Below are 21,673 nucleotides of genomic sequence, written 5' to 3'. Positions count from 1 at the left end.
AGAATTAAGGATATTTTAACAATTTCGACACTGAATTTCTCTTTTATAATAAATTTCAATGAAACTAGTTAACAACAATTAAGTTATTTGTCATATCTAGAGACTAGAGATTAGATGTAGGATGTCGTAATAATTTTATAAATTTAAATCACGTTATTAATCAAATAATTTAATAAGGCGCTTTGTCAATCCAAAATGTTCTTATAAATTCGAAAACAAAGTAAAAAAAAAAAACAAATAAAATATTTTCACGCAAAAAAATTGAAACCTAATAACAATCGATCTGAAAAATGTTGCTGTCTAAAACAAAAGGCAATCGTGATGTCAGATTCTCGTTTCGGGGAAAAAATATCTACCGGACAAAGCTTACCGTTCTTCAACACGAATGACAAAATTTTAACTTCCCTTTCAAAACATTTTTCACATCAAAGCTTCATTGTTATAAGTGAACGCTATTCAACTTCGATAAAAACTTTGAATACAAACACATTTATTATTTTTCCTTTATAAAGAAATAACAAAGCAAATAATGGAACATACTATAAACGTCATTATGAACTGCCACTTCGAAAGCTATTACAGTTAAGCCGGCTACACACCTCAGCTTTAAATGTGCAGTCAGACTGAACGGACTGTTCAGTCAATACGTACATGTAAGCAACATAGTAGCCGTCAATTGAAACGTATTAACAATTTTAAATTTTCCTACAAACGTATCCTAAAACGGGAGGTGTGTAGCCGGCTTTATATACAGTACGTTCACTTATGTTTAATTCTAAAAACGGTCTTCATAGTTAAAGAAAATATAAGAGCTGAAGCAACATAAGGCATTCTTTAACTAATTAGACGTGGGACAAGTTGTCGTCCATACAAAAAAAAACAGTTTCCGTCATCTTTGTATGTAGGTTAAGCCTTCTTCAGCTTTGGAAGCGTCCTCATAAGACAATAGCAACGTTAAGGAATCCATCATACGTAAGTAATGAAGGCTCCAAGTACAGTATATGAACTTTTGGAAAGATTTCGTTGCTAAAAAAATTATAAGATATTCTTTAACACCGTTCTTTGTGATGCAGTTAAAGTAAAATTGATTAAAAGGTTTATAATAAAGCAATGATAGCCATATTATTCGTAAGTAGAATAGAATTGTTTTGGTAAGATAAAAGCTTTATAAATGAATATATTAAGGTTTACTTAAGTTATAAATAGGTTATTATTCAGCTAGTTTCAAATCTAATTATTAATTAGCCTATGTATTCTTTCAGACTACTCTCTACATCCGTGCTTAATTTTTATCAAGATCTGTTGTGCCGTTCCTGAGATACCTTTAAACAAACATCCATCCATCCATCCACCTAAACATTCGCATTTATAATATTGGTAAGAAGTAAAATTAGAAACGTTGACTATAAATTATCAGAATATTATTTAGTTTGTTCTATGTATTATAACATTTTATAACAAGAAAAAAGAAATATTTAATGTAATTTTTTTAATTATCTTTATTTTTAGACCTGTTTTACATAGTCCAAGTAAGTTCAGAATAAGCTGCTTGATAGAAACTTATTTGTGAAATAAAGCCGGCGTTGGTGTTTCGCAACCTTCAAATAAGCTGTGAAACTCAAACTATTTCCAAAAGAAATACTTCTTTTTTTGCAATGTTATTTATTTATTAGTTAGTTATCAAGCACTTTACATAGACATTGTAAAATAGGTTAGTGGTATAATAAAAAGATTTGGCTTTATTTACTAAATACGTTATTTAAACCCTTATAAAGTTTCCTTGGTTTTAATCTAGTGGCCATTTTAAGTGTAAACAAATGCTCGCGATTAACAGTCCGTGAAGATTTCCACAGTGAGCAGCATAAACCTACGCTACGTTTAAAAGGAAAATTGCGCTAAGATTATACGGAGAAATTGCACTATGAGCGAAAACACAGTGAAATAAAAATAACTTAATTACTTACACAAAGTCTGGATGCAAATGCGCCTTAACTTCACTTAAAGCCGCAATTATTCCTCGATGTTTCTCGTCTGTTCTTTTAACTACAAAACTTTATCACAATCATTTGAAATTGTGATAAAAGATTTTAGATTTTTAAGTTATTAAGAAAGTTAAGTAACAATATTTGTTTTACCGAATAAAAGTTTAAGTAAACCAACATTTTAATTAAAATCCAATCTAACTAATACATATTAGAAACGTAAATGTTTAGATTGATGGATGGATGGAGGATGTTTGACCGTCTGAACGGATCTCGCTGAAATTTCGCATATATGTATGTAGAACCTCGTCTGAAAGAACACATAGTTATTAAGTTTTTTTTTAATTCCGCGCGGGCGGAGGCGCGGGCGACAGCTAGTATTGAATAATCAACTGTATACTTTAAAATATCTACGCATAAGTATTTACCACTTCAACTTTTTACTCTCCAATGGTCTAAAAGAGTTAGCCAGCAAAAAAATATCTTCCGGTGAAACGTGAACAAAAAACTTTGTTTATAGGTGCGCAGTGTTTTTAACGAGAGTCGAGTTAAAAAGGCTATAAGCCGTACGTCAAACTAAACATTAACAAAATTTTACCTCAAGCCCCGAGGCGGATAACTTTTATCTGCAACTTTTCTGTTTACATTCCCTGCCTGCGACGTCCTTACCTTGTCTTTAAACTATGTGCCTGCAGGGAAATTTTCACTTCGTAATATCTATCTAGTTTTATTTTTTTTATATCCTGTGTGGGATAAAAAGTGCCTAAAGCGTTGTAATTTAACTACGAGCTTATTGCTTTTTATGAACGTATATCATTAATTTACATTCAATCAGATATAACTGTAGAAATATAATATAATTTGTGTTATTCTGTAACAACAACAAAATTCAAAGTGAGTTTTCCAATAATACCATCGTTTACAATTTTCATTCCTGTAATTTTCTCCGCAATCGCTCACATTATACTGGCTTAGTTGTAGAGATGCTTGTATTTTACGAAAAATGCCGTCCAATTTACGAGTCTTAAATAAGATTTTCCTCTCGCTTCGAAGTCGAGACGTGCGTTCAGTTTAGCTCTATCGTGTAATTGTGAAACTACAATTCAATCTAACACTAACAAGATGTGGTAACGTTTTTGTTTCTGTTGCGAATACAATTAACATAGTTATCCAGACGTAAAATCGTTTATCGACTTCAATCAACTTGTAGGGAAAATGTAAACAACTCGGATTATTAACGAAACTTTACTATCATTGTTGTGTGTGTTGTAGAAACTCATTTGTTTTGTGTATCATATCTTGGAAACTAAACTTATATAAATAATGTTTGTTCTCTATTTCAAGAATATTATTTCGACTTAATACTTAATATTCTATCCATCCATTTTACTGTTTTAATGCAACATGATCCTTAGTCATATTAAGAAACTAATACTTATTTTATTTAATAAACTCACTACCACATTTCTTCTTAAATAATATGGAAAAAAAATAAGTTTTAGCAATTAATTTTCGAAAAAGTAATTTACTCGCTACTTTTATAATAAATCAACACAATAACGCCCAGACGTGCACTGAAGAGAGTTAATAAAAATCTAACATTTCACAGGGACGAATAAAATGTCGAAAGAAAACGCAACTTGTCCTCAAACAAAGCGACAGAAAGCTAAAAGATAAAAAGCTCCAGTGTTTTTTAATTTCCGTCTCAAGTTCGCGACGCTTTACGAGATTTAAATGAAATCTGAGCAACAAGTTCTCGAAACATTTAATTAGTGGTGGCAGGGGTTGGAGAGGAAATGAAACATCCAACGAGCTCTGTTTGGCCGCAACACCTAGCGTGCGTTACTTCATACTGACAATAAGTTAACACATTCACCGCCCCTTTGTTACGTTATTAAACCTCAACGAAAAACAAAAAAATATACCTTTTATAACATGACCACCTCTTTATTTAATGTCTGTTAAGTTTTTCAGTTTATACAATGAACAAGCTGTCGCCTGCGATTCCGTCCATGCGGGATTAAAAAAATATCATTAGTAGCCTATGTGTTCTTCCAGACTATGTTCTATGCTTATGTAAAATTACCTTTTAACAAACTTCCATCTATCTAAACATTCGCATTTATAACATTAGAAAGATTTCATTCATCGCCAATAAATTGCTATAAAAATAAAACTGTTATCGAAACTTATTTTCGATTTAATTAGCATTTAAAGTAAAACACTGAAAAAAAAACTATACAAAAACAACATACTGTAGGTGTTAAACGTGACAGTTTTTCAATATTTTTTGTTGTATATTCCCACGCATGTTATAAAAGAAGTAAATAAAATAAAGTATCGCATAAGATTCAACAAAGAATATTCCGTACCGACGTCGCTTTCTCTATGCAAACGACTCGCTGTCTGGCGAAAGTTTTCAAGTATGAAGACCGATGTTATTCACTACTGTTGGAATACGTCTTATATCTAGCAAAAGTAAATAAGACATGCATTTCAATGACAATAGACTGAAAGCCCAGCATTGGAAATAAAAATACTAGCGTACTTGGTATCAGGCATTGGTCGAAGGCCTGCTTTACGAAAGTATTTTCTTTAATGACAAAAATATCATCGAATGTTTTAGAGGTTATTAGTAATAACATTTTTTCTCTTTATAATACTCTTAATTCGATTCCTTTGGACTCTGTTTGAGGCATAATAAATCTATATTTATCTCCATTTTGTTAAGTCCATTATAAATCTATATTTATGTCCATTTTGTTTGTTTAGGTGACTAATAAGTAAAGCGCGTTAGGCTCAATCTTGTTTTGATTGTGGCCTAATGTGCTCGAAGAAATGAAAGAAAAAACTTACCGTTAAATATATTGCTACGCTTGTAAGGTGAAAATATTCTCATTGTAAAGTTTAAAACATAAGAGCTACCAAAACTCATCAAACAATCTACTTTCCGATACAAATGACGTATGGAGTAAAAGTTTAAATTAAATCCGCTTTGTTCGTGGTAGCGTTTGCCAAAATTTTCAACTTATATAATATGTGGGATACGTCTTTTAAGATTTTAGCTTCAACATCTTATATAACAACGAAATTATTTGTTAATACTCACTGTTATCCGCGACTCCGCCCGGGATTAAAAAATAGATATTAGCCGATTCTCAGACCTAGTGAACATGCATATAAAATTTCATAAAAATCGGCCAAGCTGTTTCGGAGGAGTATGGTAACTAACATTGTGACAAGAGAATTTCATATAATATAGATAAAAATAATTTTATTCAATCTATCAAAAGCCTCTAGAAAAAACTTAATAAAATTCGGTTCAGTTAAACTAAGGGCTTATTCTGCCCACGCTATCTCATAGCCGGGATCTCAAAATTTAAATCTCTCCTAAATCGAATTTAAGAACAAAATAAGCGTTTTAAAAATGTGATTATATTGTAATTCAAGACATAATTAAAAACACGATTATACTCTAAGGTGTCCACAACAATAAATTTTATTATAAAAATTATCCTATCTCTTATCTACACTAAAATAGGCTTATTTCGAAGTCTCTATAAATTGAATTAAAACTATAGGTTATATCCTAAAATAGATCGGCCGTGATTTTCACGGGTGCACTCAACTTTGCAGACAAATGCCTAAGATCCAGACGACGACAAATCTCAATCATTTATTTTGTGTTCGTAGATATGTCTCTGAAACTTTGCAGCTGCAACATGTACGACGGACATACGGGAAATTATAAATCTTTTAATTTTAACTAATGCTTTCAGTTAAGAGGTTCAGACAATTTACGACCGTATTAGACAAAAAAACTATCAAGAGACTACAACGTTTATGATAAATGTTCACTAATTCTACTGTATTAAAGATCTCCAATCAAACTTTATGAAGTAACGGATTATAACTTTTTTAGTTAAATAATAATAATGATGTTCTGCACAAAAGTTTCAACATATCGATGCACAGTTTCATCATTAAAACCGTATTAATTGAGACTCGAGCTTTGAACAAGAACAAATACTAAAGCACAGAGCATACAGCTCGGTGTTATAGAAAATGCATCGACGTCGAAACAGAGGTTTCCGATTTTCCGTAACGATTTAATAAAGCTGCACTGCGCTGGTTATTACTTGATTTACAAGGCCGTACGGAACGCGCCGCCGACGCGCACATGTGTGCACTCGGGCGAATTTAATAAAGTGTAGAGAGCAGGCGTGAATATTGTATTAAGAATAATTTAATCACACATAACTTCTTGTTCTGAGTATCGTCTCGAAGTATTTTCAATGTAAAGTTATGATGTACTTTGTTAAGAACAATAACTGCGGTAGCATTTTGCTTATTATCACGTAGAGGTGTATCATCAAACATGTTTTACATGTGGTAAGCAGTATCTTTAAGTATCCAAAGTGAACTGAGTGAGTTTCCAGAACTGTAATATAAATGTTTATCTTACTTAAAACGATGATAAACATTATCTAGCTGTTGAAAATATAAGAACTATGGTATTTTTTATCGGCGGAACGATTTGTAGTCCCTCTCAGGTGTAATCCTCTTTACCTCATGATACAAAGCAGCGACAAATTTCTGCTTTATCTGTTGCATAAATAATTTATTACCAATTTGTGACATTTGTTTATGGTTTTTTATACTAATTATACGCTTATAGACGTCGTTAGCGATGATTTAGGACTCTGAGTAAGCACTGAGTTCCAAAAATTTATTTATTTTAATATTTTAGTCTGAGATAATATTTGTTAAGTTTGCGTCTCTCGTTACGATATTTCTGTACTTCCTCATCGAAACTGGTTGGATTTAAAAATCAGGTTATATTAATTTGATAGGTCAAGTCAAGAGGCAAGTGCAGCGAGCTTTTGATACCTATATTTATTCATAGTTTTTTTTGGAAATATATTTAATTGGAGTCACTGCAACGGCGTTGGATTTTCATTCAAGTTTTCGTTATAAGCGCCTGAAAGAAAATTCCATTTAATTTTTACCATGACGAAAACGTGATTTAAATTTGATTGCTGTCTAGTGTCTAGACGATATTATATTCTTTAAAGTTTACAAAATTGTATTACGTCAACTTAAATTGATAACATATCATTTTAAATAGCTATAATTAATTTTTACGCACTCAAGTTACAAATTTTCTTGAACAAAGAGGATGGCACTATGTTAATGCACATTTTTCTTACAAAAAGTTAAAATTGCTTAATATTTTATTACTTCTAATTTTGTGTATATGACCACTCAATGTCATCCACGAATGAGTCATGCATTGCATGTTGCATATTACAAGCAAAAGAAATGTAAAATTATGCTGAACGCGACAAGCAACTTAAACTATGTACATACAGCGAATTATTGCTTGAAATTTGCCTCCATTAGTATGACGCAAGTTGACGCTGTTCCTACGATTTCTATGTTAAGTACCGGTCACGTCGAAGAGTACTAATGTGCTATATTAAGTAATAGTGAAAGTAAAAAGCACAACATTGAATGAATATTACAAAGGAGATTGTAAGGTATACTGTAAAACTTAAATGTCAAATGTATCATACTTTCTCTGTTTTATGTTTAACCTAACTATTGTTTACTTTCGCTTTATTATTTACGTTAACATAAATCAAAATAAACTCTTCCCGTTGATTAACTTTAAAGAACTAATCTTACGAATATTATAAATGCGAATGTGTTGATGGATGGATGGGTGTTTGTTTACAGATATCTCTGGGATCTAGATGAAATTGGACACAGATTTAGAACATAGTTTGGAAGAACACTTAGGCTATTCATTATTATTTTTTAAATTCTGCGCGTACGGAATCGCCAGCGACAGTTAGTCAGCGACAAAGTCAATGTTAATTATGTTTTATCCAATTTATTCTTTTACTGATATTATTCAGGTGTTATCATACAATATTACTATACCACACTTTTATGACCTACTAGCTGTCGCCCGCGACTCCGTCCGTGCTGTTTAAAAAAAAACTTCATAAGTAGCCTACGTGTTCTGCTAGACTATGTTGTACATCTATGTCAAATTTCAGCGAAATCCATGCAGCCGTTCTGACTGTACCTTTAAACATCTATACTTCCAAACATTCGCATTTATAATATTAGTAAGAGTAAGAAGTAGGACTATACCAATTGAGTATCATATAGTTAGTATATATTTAAATTTAAAAACAAATATAATTAGATACAATTTAAAAGCATTTAGTACCCGTATAAGCTTTTACTGGGACATCTCCGAGATGGAAATTTACAATTCGAATTGAAACTTGTCTAATCCTACATCAACGCGTATCCTCCAGTTAAGATCAAACTTCTCAGTAACGAGTAAGAAGCAATAAAGATTCCAAATGGGATTGCCCTTTACTTGCCATGTCTGTGTGTTATCACTAGATCTGTTCCCGAGGGAGTTGTATTTACACCCGTTGTTTTATTCATGAGCCTCGTTTGAATAAAGATGAGTGATCCGCAACTAGCGGAATGTTCTCGAAACCTTTAAAGACGAACGAATCTTCGAAAACACACCCGTAATTTAATTATACACTAAAGGGTATTTAGAGCTGTACATCCCAAGATAATAATAGCGTTCAAGTTTCTAAACAAATGTTTGAAATAAATGTGTATTTGCGTATACATAACGATATACCAATTTTCAAATTTATTATCTGTATGTCCGTATGTCTATCCGCAATGCAGCGTTTATTCTGGGTAATCTCCTGTACGGCTGGACCGATTTTGACGAGACTTTAATGAGAAGATAGCTGATACAAGCTGGCATATTATAAGTACCCATAGATTCTTTTTTTTGCGCTAAAAAATCAAAGTCGAACGTTTGTATGATACGAGACTTTTGTTGTTTAATGTATAATTTAGAAACACAAATAAAAATGTATAACTACTTCATTAATAAACATATTAAATTGAGGGAAGAAAGTTACCATTTATATAGCATTATAGAAAATTAACGAATTCGTATAAGATTTTATGTTATTTATTATTAGAGTAGAGCAAATAAGCCGCCTTGGCCTGTTTATGTTTGAATAAATTCATTGAAAAGTGTAAATACATGTTGCTAACTTAGCTTGACACCAATACATAATGCACGTTTCATTACTTCATCTAAGACACTAGCTGTCGCCCGCGACACAATCTGCGTGGAATTAAAAAACTTAATTAGTTCCCTATATGTTTTTCAGATTGTGTTTTACATCCATACCAAATTTCAGTAAGATCCGTGCAGACGTTCTGGAGATAACTTCAAACAAACATTCGCATTTATAATATAAGTAAGATTATATTGTATACTATGAATTGCAGCATTAAAAATTATTACATCGCTAAGGGAGTAACTTAATTTAGATTAGGTGCGAGACATACATAAGGCTGGGGCTTCACTAGCGATCACTTAATAAATCTGACTGTATCAGCGTTTAGTCTCTTTACGAATAATAAAACAAAAAGAACTCAGTGCGAGCGTTGTGTAATACATTATTAAAGTCTCGCGGGTATCGTGTGAGGCAAACCATCTTTATGATCAGCACTATAACATTATAACACGCTTGTGAACGTCCCCAACGAGTATCGCTACTTAATTGCCCGTCATATTTTAATGTATGGATTATCTCGTTTATCCGCAATCATATTACGCGTTAAAGTGTTTAAACATTTTGTTCTACATTAGCAATTTACAATGGCATTTGACATATCTTAAATATAATTGTAAAAAGCAAAATAGAATGGCAAAGGAAAGGTAGTAGGGTAAAAACCGTTGGTTTCTGAAGCCCAATTCTCTGTATAAAATATACGTTTATCCCTATCATAATCTTAAGCAAAACAGTGTTAATATTTTTTATAAAACCGAGCTTTTGATCTCAGAAATCTACGGTACTGAGACTGTTAAAATGAATTTTTTCTTAATTAATAAAGATGATGATATTCAATTAACAAAAATTCCACAGTAAAATAGAGTGTTATGTTTTTATTTTAGATATATTTTTGCCACTATATATTAAAAAAAATCCTTGGCGTTTATAAGAAAAAACTTCACATTTCTTTGATATATTTCACAGTCATTACGTTTCCTCACGATTATTACCTTAAGTGGCGAGCTCGTGGCAAATCATCGCTTAAAATTTCAATTAATTATGCACATTAGTGCCGGTGGCGGAGATTACGCTCAGATTGGCCGCTTTAGATGAAACTTAAAGCGCCGACGAATACTGTGCCAACACAACTTAACCTATTTTAAACTAATTTTGCATAATGTTTCACTGTGTTAAATAATATTTGTTTACTAATTTGGTATATCTAAAGTACATTGATTTTATCAATTACTAGCTGTCGCCCGTGACTCCGTCCGCGTGGAATTAAAAAAAAAACATAATTAGTATACTATGTGATCTTCCAGACCATGTTCTACATGTATGTCAAATTTCATCCAAATCCGTTCAGCTGTTCTGGAGATACCTTCAAACATTCATCCATCCATTTAAACATTCGAATTTATAATATTATATTAGTAAGATTGTATTGTATATCAATTATTGAAATGTCTTTTTTTTGTGTCTGTATCTTTTCTGTTTTTAATTTTCTTAGTAGGTACAAAACTTAATAAATAATTCTACATAGTAACCGATTTAAAGTATGTTCAGACTGTAATTGTAAATTTAATTCTAATAATAATTAAAGTAACACAGACTTTATCCATTTGCCTAGTAAAAAAATTATACGTAATATTCCATCCACCTGTAACATAAAATAAGGAACCATTTCCATATGAAATTTCATTTCCAAGATAAAGAGAACGTAACTACATTTTACGGTACAAATAAGTTTTTTTCTTTATTGCGGATTCATCTAATTCACAGATCTATAAAAATGATAACAGCTCGCCGATCCCACGTTCCACACGTGAGTAACGAAACGACTCTTTAGGGGACTCTAAAGGAAAAATTATTACCGCTTCCTTACTAATCTAAAAGAAAACGAGGAAAAACAAAACTCATCGTCGAAGGAAAAAGCTCAATATTTTTGCTTTAAGATTTTTTTACAAATCAATGTCACGAAGCCATTTATAACCGGAAGACGGTAATTCCCTTGGGATAAAGAACTAAGACAGAATACTACTGAATTTCGAATTGCGAAAAAACGCAGCGTGATGTTTTGTAAAGGATAAATGCTAAACAGATAACCTCATTCGTTTATAGCGCCGTTCCTTGGCATTCTGACAGCTTTCACTTGTCCTTTGACTTACAAACGACTGATTCGTTGACACGAATAATATCACTCCTATAGTGTGTCTATTTAAGATAGAAGTTTCACAAGTAACGCCATAAAGTATCGAATTAATTTTGTATGAAGACTAATGTTATATTTAATGGACGGTTGCGTAGTGTTGGGCCGTACGTTCATGACGAATAACTGTAACCTATCGAGTATCGTTTTGTAATAAAATTATTACAGTTATTTGGCTATGTATAACAAGAATTATATGTCAAATGAATTATCAAACTAGTCTTCCTTAAATAGACAGACTATACAATGTCATCATTCTTTTAGTCTTTAAATTGCTTTATGATGAAAAAAAAAATTATTTTTAATTACGCACGAGTATGCGTTAAATATCAACAACGGGGTAAAGAGGTGGTTGCGCCTTGTAATGTGAACAACATTAGGCCCGTAACGAACACGTGGCGCGTACTAAAAGTAAGACAACATTTATCTTAAGACGATACTATAAGTAGCTATAAATTAACGCTGACCCTAATCCCCTAGATACCAGATATTTTAATGTATGTAAACTTATGCATTGCAAGAAAATACATACTTTTATCCAGAGGTCTTTTACAAGATGGTTAACTTAAAAAAGATCGTTGAATAAGAAACATCTATAAACCATTCTGAGAAGAGATTACTTCTAACTTATCTCGAGAAATATTTTTTGTTTTTATAAAAATATTTGAGTGTTCTAGAGATTTTTTAATGAGCAATGTTTATGTCGATTAAATATATTTTTATATTGTGTCGAAAGCTAGAAAATATTATAAGTATTTTTGATATTCATGTTTTGTAATATTTAATATTTATATTGTGACTAGCTTTATTTTTAAAACATTCGAAATAACAACCTCAGATATTGTAATAATTTTTTTAGTTATTTAATATAAAAAAAATACTATAAATATATAGTATAAATTAAACTAATAACCTATATAAAAATGTTTATGAAAAGACCTGCGCATCGGATTTTCTTTTAAATAATTTCTTTAAAAAAGATCTTTGTATTTTGAAATCAACATTTGAGTATATCGTAAACACGTCCACTTCCTGGGAAGCTCTTCTAAAAATGCTTTTTTTGTATTACACAAGAGCCGTTGTAACGTTGTAACGTCACCGGTCACAATTATTCATAATATTAAACGAGATAAAACTTATTAAAACTATGTCGTCTCAGAGCCATCCAGGCCCAGAGCCTCCCCCCACATGTCCCACCTCTATAATGTAATTACTAACCGGAATCCAACACGATTCCAAAACGCTGCGTCCCAAAATTATATTTATACTAAAAGTTTAAATTAGCAACTGTCCGGTTTAAGATACGTGTCCATTGGCCCGCGGACGTACCGCATGCATAGCCGGCAACGGATTTTAGTTTGCTTTTTATGATTTTAAATAACGCTGCGTTCGTTTCCGAGCAAATCCATTTAATCTATGCGTGCGGTGCGTCCGGCGCGGGCGAATGGATGCGTACCTTTAGATGTTATTGTTTATTTTATGGTTATTTTTTTTAAAAGAAATAGAGTAGAACAGCGAAAATTATTAATTACTCTTTTCAGTCGACTAAACAGTCTGGTAATTAATTTCAATGTAATAATTTATCATAACTTAATTTATTATTCCAATACAATAATAGTGTTCAATGTATATTACTATAAGGTATTGGAAACACTATTAACAGTAAACTCCTACTGCATGTTCCAATACTAATATCCCTTAATCCGTTCTGTTAATGCGCCAATATTAACCAAATGTATTGAGCAATATATAAATGGTCAGACATTTTCTACTAATAGTATAATTATTCCTTTTTATATTAATCTTATGTATGTAACAATTTCATGTCATTATGTATGTGCACAATAAACTCCGAAACTACTTAACTAATTCTTATAACAAACTGATATAAAAAGGGCTAAACCCTAATGTATATTCATAAGCTGTAAATGCCTCCTCAAGGCAAACAGTGGCGATCAGTCACAAAAAAAACGGATATTCGTCACTCAGTGAGCGACGGGCCGCGTCCGCGAAATAATACCAGTCCCACTCAACCTGAGTAAGGGCCCCCGATGGGCTCGAAACTAGTCGGTGCCGCCACCGGACGAATATACTACGTGAGTGTTTAGCCGTTTTTATATCAGTTTATTATAATTTCGCACGAAAGTTTGAATAATTTAATGGAGATATGTTTTGAAACATATTTTACATATCACATTATAAACACCTGTAGGTTGATCAATGTTGATGTTGGTTTTTCTTATCTGCCCACGTTTAATATTGACGCCAATAGCCTAATGGTTCAGGGTACGGATTTCCGATCATGAGGTCGGGGGTTCGAATCCCGCCATTCGACTATTGTCGTAAGCCATGTCCAAGCTTAGTTGGAATGATCCTAGAAATATTAGTAAATTTAATAAAAATCTGCTATTTTAATAAAAAATATATATTATTTCAGGCTCAGGCACTTAGTAAGCAAAATATATTTTTTCCTATTAATATGTATGACGATTAACCCCGAGTCATATTAGCCCCCACGCTGTTTTCTTTGACCTGATTTTATATTTTCATTTTTATTCAAAGCATCCTATGAATAAAACAACGCACACTCATTCATAGTCGGTTACTAAGATACGATGACTTTATTCATTTTCGTGTTTTAACTTCATTTAAATAAAGTTATTTTGACAGACAACGCCGGAGACTCATTGACACAAAACAAACTTAGTTAAAAACGATCCCCATTTACATTATGTCGTATTCAATTTATTCGTGAGAAATTGATTGAAGCGCCGCATAATTATAATGAATTATTTCATTACAAAACAATATTTTTAACCGCAATTCTATTTATGAACATCTTATAAAACTGACAACCATAAAAAACTTAATGTAACTGGTTTGTTGGCTTAAAAATATTAATTTTTAGTTAAATTACAATTCTGCATAGGTATCTGTCTCTTAATTCAAATTATCTTACTAATATTACAAATGCGAATGTTTGCATGGATGTATGTTTGTTCGAAGGTATCTCGAGAACGGCTGTATGGATCTCGCTGAAATTTGGCATAGATGTAGAACATATTCTGGAACAACACATAAGCTACTGATTAACTTTTTTTAATACCGCGCAGACGTAGATCGGGCGACAGCTAGTGTTAACATACAAAAGTAGATCTCTATTTTTTTAAATAAATCGAATCTAAAATATTATTGAATAAATTCAACGACATCCAGAAAAATATATAATAACATCGTATTTGACTTTCATCACTCACTATCTGTTAAAAAAATTGAATTGGTAACACGGAGGCGCAACAAAAGATTTCGTCAAATAAATTGCAAAATTGTCAGAGACAGCCTATTGGTACTATTATTAAGTCGACGAGGTACACGAGTACGCTTGGGGCTTCGATACTCAACCCCAATAAATAAGAAGCGGCACAGTTCCGAATACAATTTAACTTGAAATAAAATTTTGTTACCCCACACAAGGAATAGCCTCATATATGAACCGAAAAGGGAGAGCCTATCTTGCGTTATATCGCGCCTCGTAAGTCCTCGATTCGCTGACTTTTCTGTTTTATTTGCTTAATGACATGTGCGAACGCGATTACAACTAAGCATTGGGTAATGTGCAAAAACGAAACGATAAAAATGCGTTCAACTTACTTGATTGCGGTCGACCTGAAACAGACAATAAATTGTACGTTAATTTTATTCTTCAGAGAAACATAATATTATAATAGTAATAACTATAATAATTCCTAAATGTATAATATACTTAAAATATTGTAAACCATTAATTTGCTGAAAACAAACATTAATCATAAACAGATTAGCAAACACATTTACACAAAAACTCGTTTCGAGAGTGCCAATCAACAAACACGCAACGTCGGTCGTCATTGTTACAAATATGTATTTAATTCGCACATGTGTGAAACAACTTATTGTTATAAATTGCTTTCCAATAACTCGTTTCCTCTTAAAACGAATTCTATACTATCCAATGCAGTAAAATCATATTTTGCTGGAATACTATGAATTCAACAATTCCATAAAATCCATAGAGGCTTCAGCGAAGCCGTAGTCTCATAGCAGTCATACGAAATATAGTTATTACATTCTTGATCTCTTGCACCGGATATATCTAGTTTCTTCTAGTTGCACGTCTTTCTGGTCAACGTAGTTTCTAACTGTGGATGTCAACTGTACAAATAATTGTTAAAAACCTATTTTACCATTCTTATAAAGATCTTAAAACTATTATATTTTAACAATGGTAGAGCCCGCTTTAACATCGGCGTCAAGTGGAAGCAATTCCGTGTTTCGTCTGATGAGTGTGCGTCCCGGAGGCCTAATTTAGTCCTCTTTCCCTTCCCACCCTATTTCTTATAAGGAAAGGATGGGAAGTGGAAGTGGACTTTCCGGATGAGAGGATCCATGGAAATGTTTTCTTTCTGTGCAACCTCTCCTCCGTCGATTTAATGTAGGCAACGCATATGCAGTTGCGTTAATTAACAAGATACATAACAAAAAACAAAGGAGCTTGCAAGTTGGTAAGTTTATTGCAATCAATAGTGCGTAAAGTATGAGAATCTTTATGGACGGTTAACAGGTGAAGTTAATATAAACAAGAGTCGTGGGATCTCAAACTTGTGGCAAAGCAACTCACTGATAACAATGTAGAATTAGCATGCAAACAATGTTTTCATATTCAAAACTCGAATCTATAACTCAACAAACGTTAACTTCGTTGGATTGTTGTTATTAATAATAATCAACATTGGAATAGATGTTATTTTAATGTATAATTGTACTAGCTATAGCCCGCGATTCTTTCCGCGTGGAATAAAAAATAAACTTAATAAGTAGCCTATGTGTTCTTCGAGATTACGTTCTACATCTATGCCAAATTTCAGCTAGATCTTTTCAGTCGTTCTTAAGATACTTTCAAACAAACATCTATCCATCCAACCAATCAATCATCCATCCATCTAAACATTCGCATTTATAATATTAGTAAGAAGTAAGACTATGAATCTTTCGGTTCGAATGTAAATTTAAATAGCATAAGAGCACGGCTTGTTTGTGAGATTGGAAGAGAATTTTTATTACCTCCCTGCTGTTTAAATATTTAAGAAAAAAAATACGTATAGATTACTTTTCTGATTACATTACAACTTCATTATATTTGCAACATTTACATCGTACTAGAAATAGATGTGTTTACGCAGTATGTAAAAATGGCGCATTTATTTTAAGTCAATGGTTCGTAACTATTGAGGGAGATTTATTACAAGCCTATTTTCTAAATCCTCTGTTATACGGAGAGCGTTACCCTACATAACCCGATTTACGAAGCGTCGATCCGGCAATCTTTGACATTGCCAAAAGACCCCTCATTGATTCAAACATAGTTTAATCAAATTGAACACAGATATACGCCTACATATGTATATTTGAATTTCAAACAGTCCTAGCACTATATTGAATTAGTTAAACTGATTTAGTTGTAACACAAACAAATCTGTTTGTGTTAACCTAACCTTGCAGAAATATGTAAATAGTCCCTTAAGAATTTCGTAATTTCATTGTTGCAAATATTTTAAAATAATTGTAGTTTCAAATACTAAAGCTTCGATATTTCTGTAGCGTAAAATTCGGGCTTATCCGTAATTATAAAATCAAACCAACGGCTAATTTAGTACTAAATTGTAATTTAAAAGCATGCGAAAATAATATCTCGAAATAAAATAAACATATGAGTTTGTTTTTTTTTTCAATAAACACATTTTAACGTAAACGCATTCTATTTTCAAAAATTTACAGAAATTGAAACACGAAAAAAAGGCTAAGATACCTATTGTTAAAGCGTCTTTATAAGCAACGAAATCCGTAGCAGAGCTATACACAGCGAATGAAAGAAAGGGAGATGAGGATGCAATATTCAGATCAGCGGGTCCGTCTAACGCTGAAAGGAGTGTTACCTTTGTGAAGATGCGACAGCTTGTATGAGGCACCTTCTTTTTGTCTTAGCTCGAAAACATTGAACATACTGTTTGTTACATATCGATCACATGTTACATGAATTATGTCAACTTACAATTTCATTATTTAATTAGGTACTAATTAAATTATTTAAAAATAATCTATATTTATAAATGAAAGTCGTGTGAGTTACACTATTTATAACTCAAGAACGGCTTTACCGATATGGCTGAAAATTGGCGAGGAGGTATATATATATAAATAGGATACTATTAATTCTTTTTTATTTCTTTCGAATTTATGTCTTGAAGAGCTGCTTTTTTTTAACTTATCTAAATATTAAGTTTTTTATATATTTACGCAGACGGAGTCGCGTGCGACAGCTATTTATTTATAAATTAATGTAATAATTTAAAAACAATTTAAAGAGCGTTTTGATTAGCAATTAAACTCGCAAAGAAATTATTATAAGGGCGAGAAAACACATCTGAAGAATTTAAACCTAGCTCCAACACAGAGACGACAAATATGACAAAGAGCATAAGTTGTGCACAAAAGCTTTTCAATACGAATATTTTTATATCTTAGGAAGCAGTTTAACGGACAACAAGCTTTTATATTGCGCTTCGCCTAATGAAGTGAGGGAAAATGATAGATGAGAGCGCCCTCTTAGCTTTATTATGACTCACCTTTTCTATGGAGCTGCGCGTTCACCAGCTATAATATTCTAAATAGAATTCCCCATCAAATAACTTAAAAGCCACTTTTAATTTAATGCCTTTAAATTCAAATGATTAAAATTAAAAGTAAATTAAATTAATTATTTTCAATTACGTTGAATTAATTTGAATTTAATTTAATTAATATGGTGACAAATATTTGCTGTTATTTATTATTTTACTTATAAGATATTGAAATGTAAAACACTTGGCACAGATTGTTCCATTCGTATTTGGAGCGCATCGAAAGAAACAGATGACTCATCATAAAATTGTCCCACTTACATAATATCGAGTTCAAATTGAATATTTTGCCTATGTGTGCTCTTGTCAGATAATACATTTAATAATATTAATAAATGTAATGAAATGAAATGAAATTTAATATAAAATCATAAAATACAATAAAATAATAAATGCTATCACACAAACGAAGTCGTCCAAAAGTGTATATTACCGATAAAGACAAAACAACATTATGATTCTTTCCCTACATGCAAATTATATCAATTTTCAAGGTCATACTTATTCTTTTAACATGCATTGGTTTCCCACTCACGCGGCTCTACGACGTACATAATTCCAAGTATTCTTAACTATGTATTCATAATGTTAAAAATATCTTATAACTTAAACCGTATTAATTAAGATTTGCTCGGATGTCACTATTAAGTCGGAGTTAGTTAGCCACAATGGCGTGATGAAGCATTGTTCGCGCGTCCGTTGTTTAACTACAGGGTTACTCAGTTGACTCAATTCCGCGATGTTAATTGGAACTGCCGATACCCGCGCCCCATTCGCCTTTTGTTATTTCTGTACGACGTTGCCAATTAAGAATGTAACAACAAACCATGGAATATTAACACCTCTCTTACCATTATAATGCCTTTATTAGAAATATGAAGCCTCGGTTGCCCATAAGTGCCCATTAAAATGTGACGTGAATTGAAAATCGGAATCGGATACTTTATTGAATGAATGGATAGCAACGTAATTGGGAATAATGTTGTAGCATTAAACATTGCGAGAATCACAGGAGTATTGTGGCAAGCTTTGAGAGGCCTAACGACATAACGGTGCTTTAGAAGTAACAGAGATTTGATATGGCATGTATATGGTTCATATTAATTATGTCTTTTAAAATAATTTTATTAAAATAATCATAACCATGGGCGTTCTATTGTGGGAGATAACTACGGTAAATTGTTAGGCCTAACTGATAAAATATCACGTTCAAGTCGTAAATTACTACTAGAAACATAATCTCTTTTTTTTAGTCTCTAAGGGACAATGACTAAATCCGATAGAGACAAGTTTCAACGTCCACATGACGGTCAAACAAACTGCTTTAAATTGATAATCGTATCATTGGAAATACGTATAAGAATTTATCGTTGATTCTCGAACTTGTTATCAAAGAAATTTCTGAACAAAAAAAAAATCTTATTAGATGGTATTATAACTTGACCACGGTTAAAGAATTTAGGTAAATATAACTGTGACCCCTGCCATAATCGTCTTACCATTTTCCTTTTGAGATTGTGGATGTTCCTTTTGTTCCTTTTCAAGACGGAATTTGCTAGGGTTATACAAGTACTTATATAAATTTTCAGGTTATTGTTAAAAGAAAATCAAATTCTCATGACCATAACGATTTCATAAAGAGAAAAATTATACTTATTATGCACAAAAACAGACAAATTGGCGGCATAATTATGTTAATTAAATCGTTGAACTGTTTTCTTGCAATATATTTATTACAAATTGCTTTATAAATTAAATAAATATGAATGTGTTGTTTAATTTATGTCCAAATACAAGTCTGGTTTCAGGTGCAAATCGTGAAATCACGTTTCATACCTTCAAAGTCACGTACTGTGTAAAGATATCCTTGCGTAAATTAAGATAAAATTTCGAACCAAGTGCCCATTTTCACTATAAAATATGTTTTTAAAATTTTAAATTACAGGTATTTTTTCTCTATTTTTCCATCTTTCTGCCTCTTTTTCTCTCTTATTATTTCAGAAATAACTGAGACGGCAACATCTTTTTGTGTATTTGTTATACCAGTGGAAGCCAACGATTAAATTAATACATATACAGTTGTTGACAGCTATTGTTTTATTTTCATTCCACATGTTTGATCTTTATTAAAACAGGCCTAGTTAAGCTCCAACTGAAATGTTTTGTTAGGACACGAGCTTTTTGTTTCGTAAATATTTTTAAGCTTTTCCAACGGTATTTTCCAACGTTACAAAAATGTGAAAATAAAGAGATGAAATACTGATTTTTAATTGTTTAATTTACGCGTGACTCATAAACGTTACAAAAATATAACTTTGAAATATTCATTCTGTGTTGGCTTTGAGGCCAGTTCAGCGACCTTCTCTACGACTTCGTCAGAATTAAAAAGACAACTAGTAATGATTATAGCCTATATCACTCGGGAATAATGTAATTTTCCAACAGTGAAATAATTTTCCAAATCGGATGCGTAGTTTCGGAGATTTTAATGCAAACAATCCAATCTCTTCCTTTTACATTATTAATATAGATAATAATCTGCTAATAAACTTCAATAAAAGCTTTGTTATTTAAAATATTATTAGATTGTTTATTAACAATACCTTAACAAAAATCAAATTAAAAAAAACAAAGGACTAAAGACATTTAAAAAAAACATAAGCGAAATTGAACATCTGCGAGGAAGACCTTAAACTTGTTTTGATAGAATTGGCACAAGTTTCACACTCGAGAAAGTATGCATATATTCCTTTTCACTTGCTAAACTGTAATTATTCCTTATGCTTACATTTATATTTACGACTCATCCGCACACATTAATTTTATGTCTTAAATTAAAATGTTATCATGCATTTCGATTGAGAATGCAATAAATATTCGTGTAGAAATCAAGATAAATAATTATTCTCTTTATTTTTTCTTTTTAAAAAGAATGAATAGCAAGTTTCTGTTGTGCCATATCACTTACCGATCCACTCATCAAGTTTCTCTGTCTCTGTCTAAACCAGTAGTCTAGATAGTCGTACTACCACACGCAAAATCTTTAATTGGTCACTATGGGAGACCCTTAGTGTGCATCTAACTCTGAATGTAACTAACAGCCAACTGCGTAAAACTTGAATGAATTTGCTTCATAGCCTACAGTAAATTAAGAGACTTTTTGCTTTGAAATGTGTTCTGTTATAATATCATTCAATTGTAAAGTTGGCTGCAATAAATTCTTCTATTTTTAAGTTTCTTATGTAGTGCATAAGATATATAAAACTCGGCTTATCTGCCTTATTTCCAAATTAAGCCCAGGAAGAACCTCCGTAAGCGGCCTTCAATTCTCATGTTATCTTATAATTTAATTATTTAGAAGAAATTATATACACAAATAATGTAATGCTTTTAAATTTTTATAACAACATAAAATCATATCGTAAATCTTAATAAATAATATGTACATATTATGGCGAAAATTTGCATAAGTCAAATATAATCGTAAATTTTTTATCACTTATCTCGGCTTGATGTTCTTTGATGTTAATACAGACTACAATTTTGTTTATTTTATACATTTTACATTTTACAATAATAGTTTGTAAGATTTAAAAATTGTATGGCCTCCGCAAAGTACTTTATCCCTCACAATATGTCTGATATTTTCTA

General features: G+C 31.7%; 1 protein-coding gene across 3 annotated transcripts in view; it reads right to left on the bottom strand.

Annotated features, from left to right (window-relative positions):
* The window catches only part of IRSp53 (Insulin receptor substrate 53 kDa), a 128,585-nt gene that overhangs the window by 84,884 nt on the left and 22,028 nt on the right, over nucleotides 1–21,673 (bottom strand). For all 3 annotated transcript variants that reach the window (XM_013313748.1, XM_013313751.1, XM_013313749.1), the window contains exon 2: nucleotides 14,958–14,972. The gene's annotated coding sequence lies outside the window, so the exon portion shown is untranslated. The remainder of the gene's footprint in view (nucleotides 1–14,957; nucleotides 14,973–21,673) is intronic.

This window comes from Papilio xuthus, unplaced genomic scaffold (genome assembly GCF_000836235.2).
Source record: "Papilio xuthus unplaced genomic scaffold, Pxut_1.1 DF827542.1, whole genome shotgun sequence".
Taxonomy (NCBI): Eukaryota; Metazoa; Arthropoda; class Insecta; order Lepidoptera; family Papilionidae; genus Papilio; species Papilio xuthus.
Note: the sequence above shows the minus strand (reverse complement) of the source record. Positions and strands in the feature narration are given on the sequence as shown.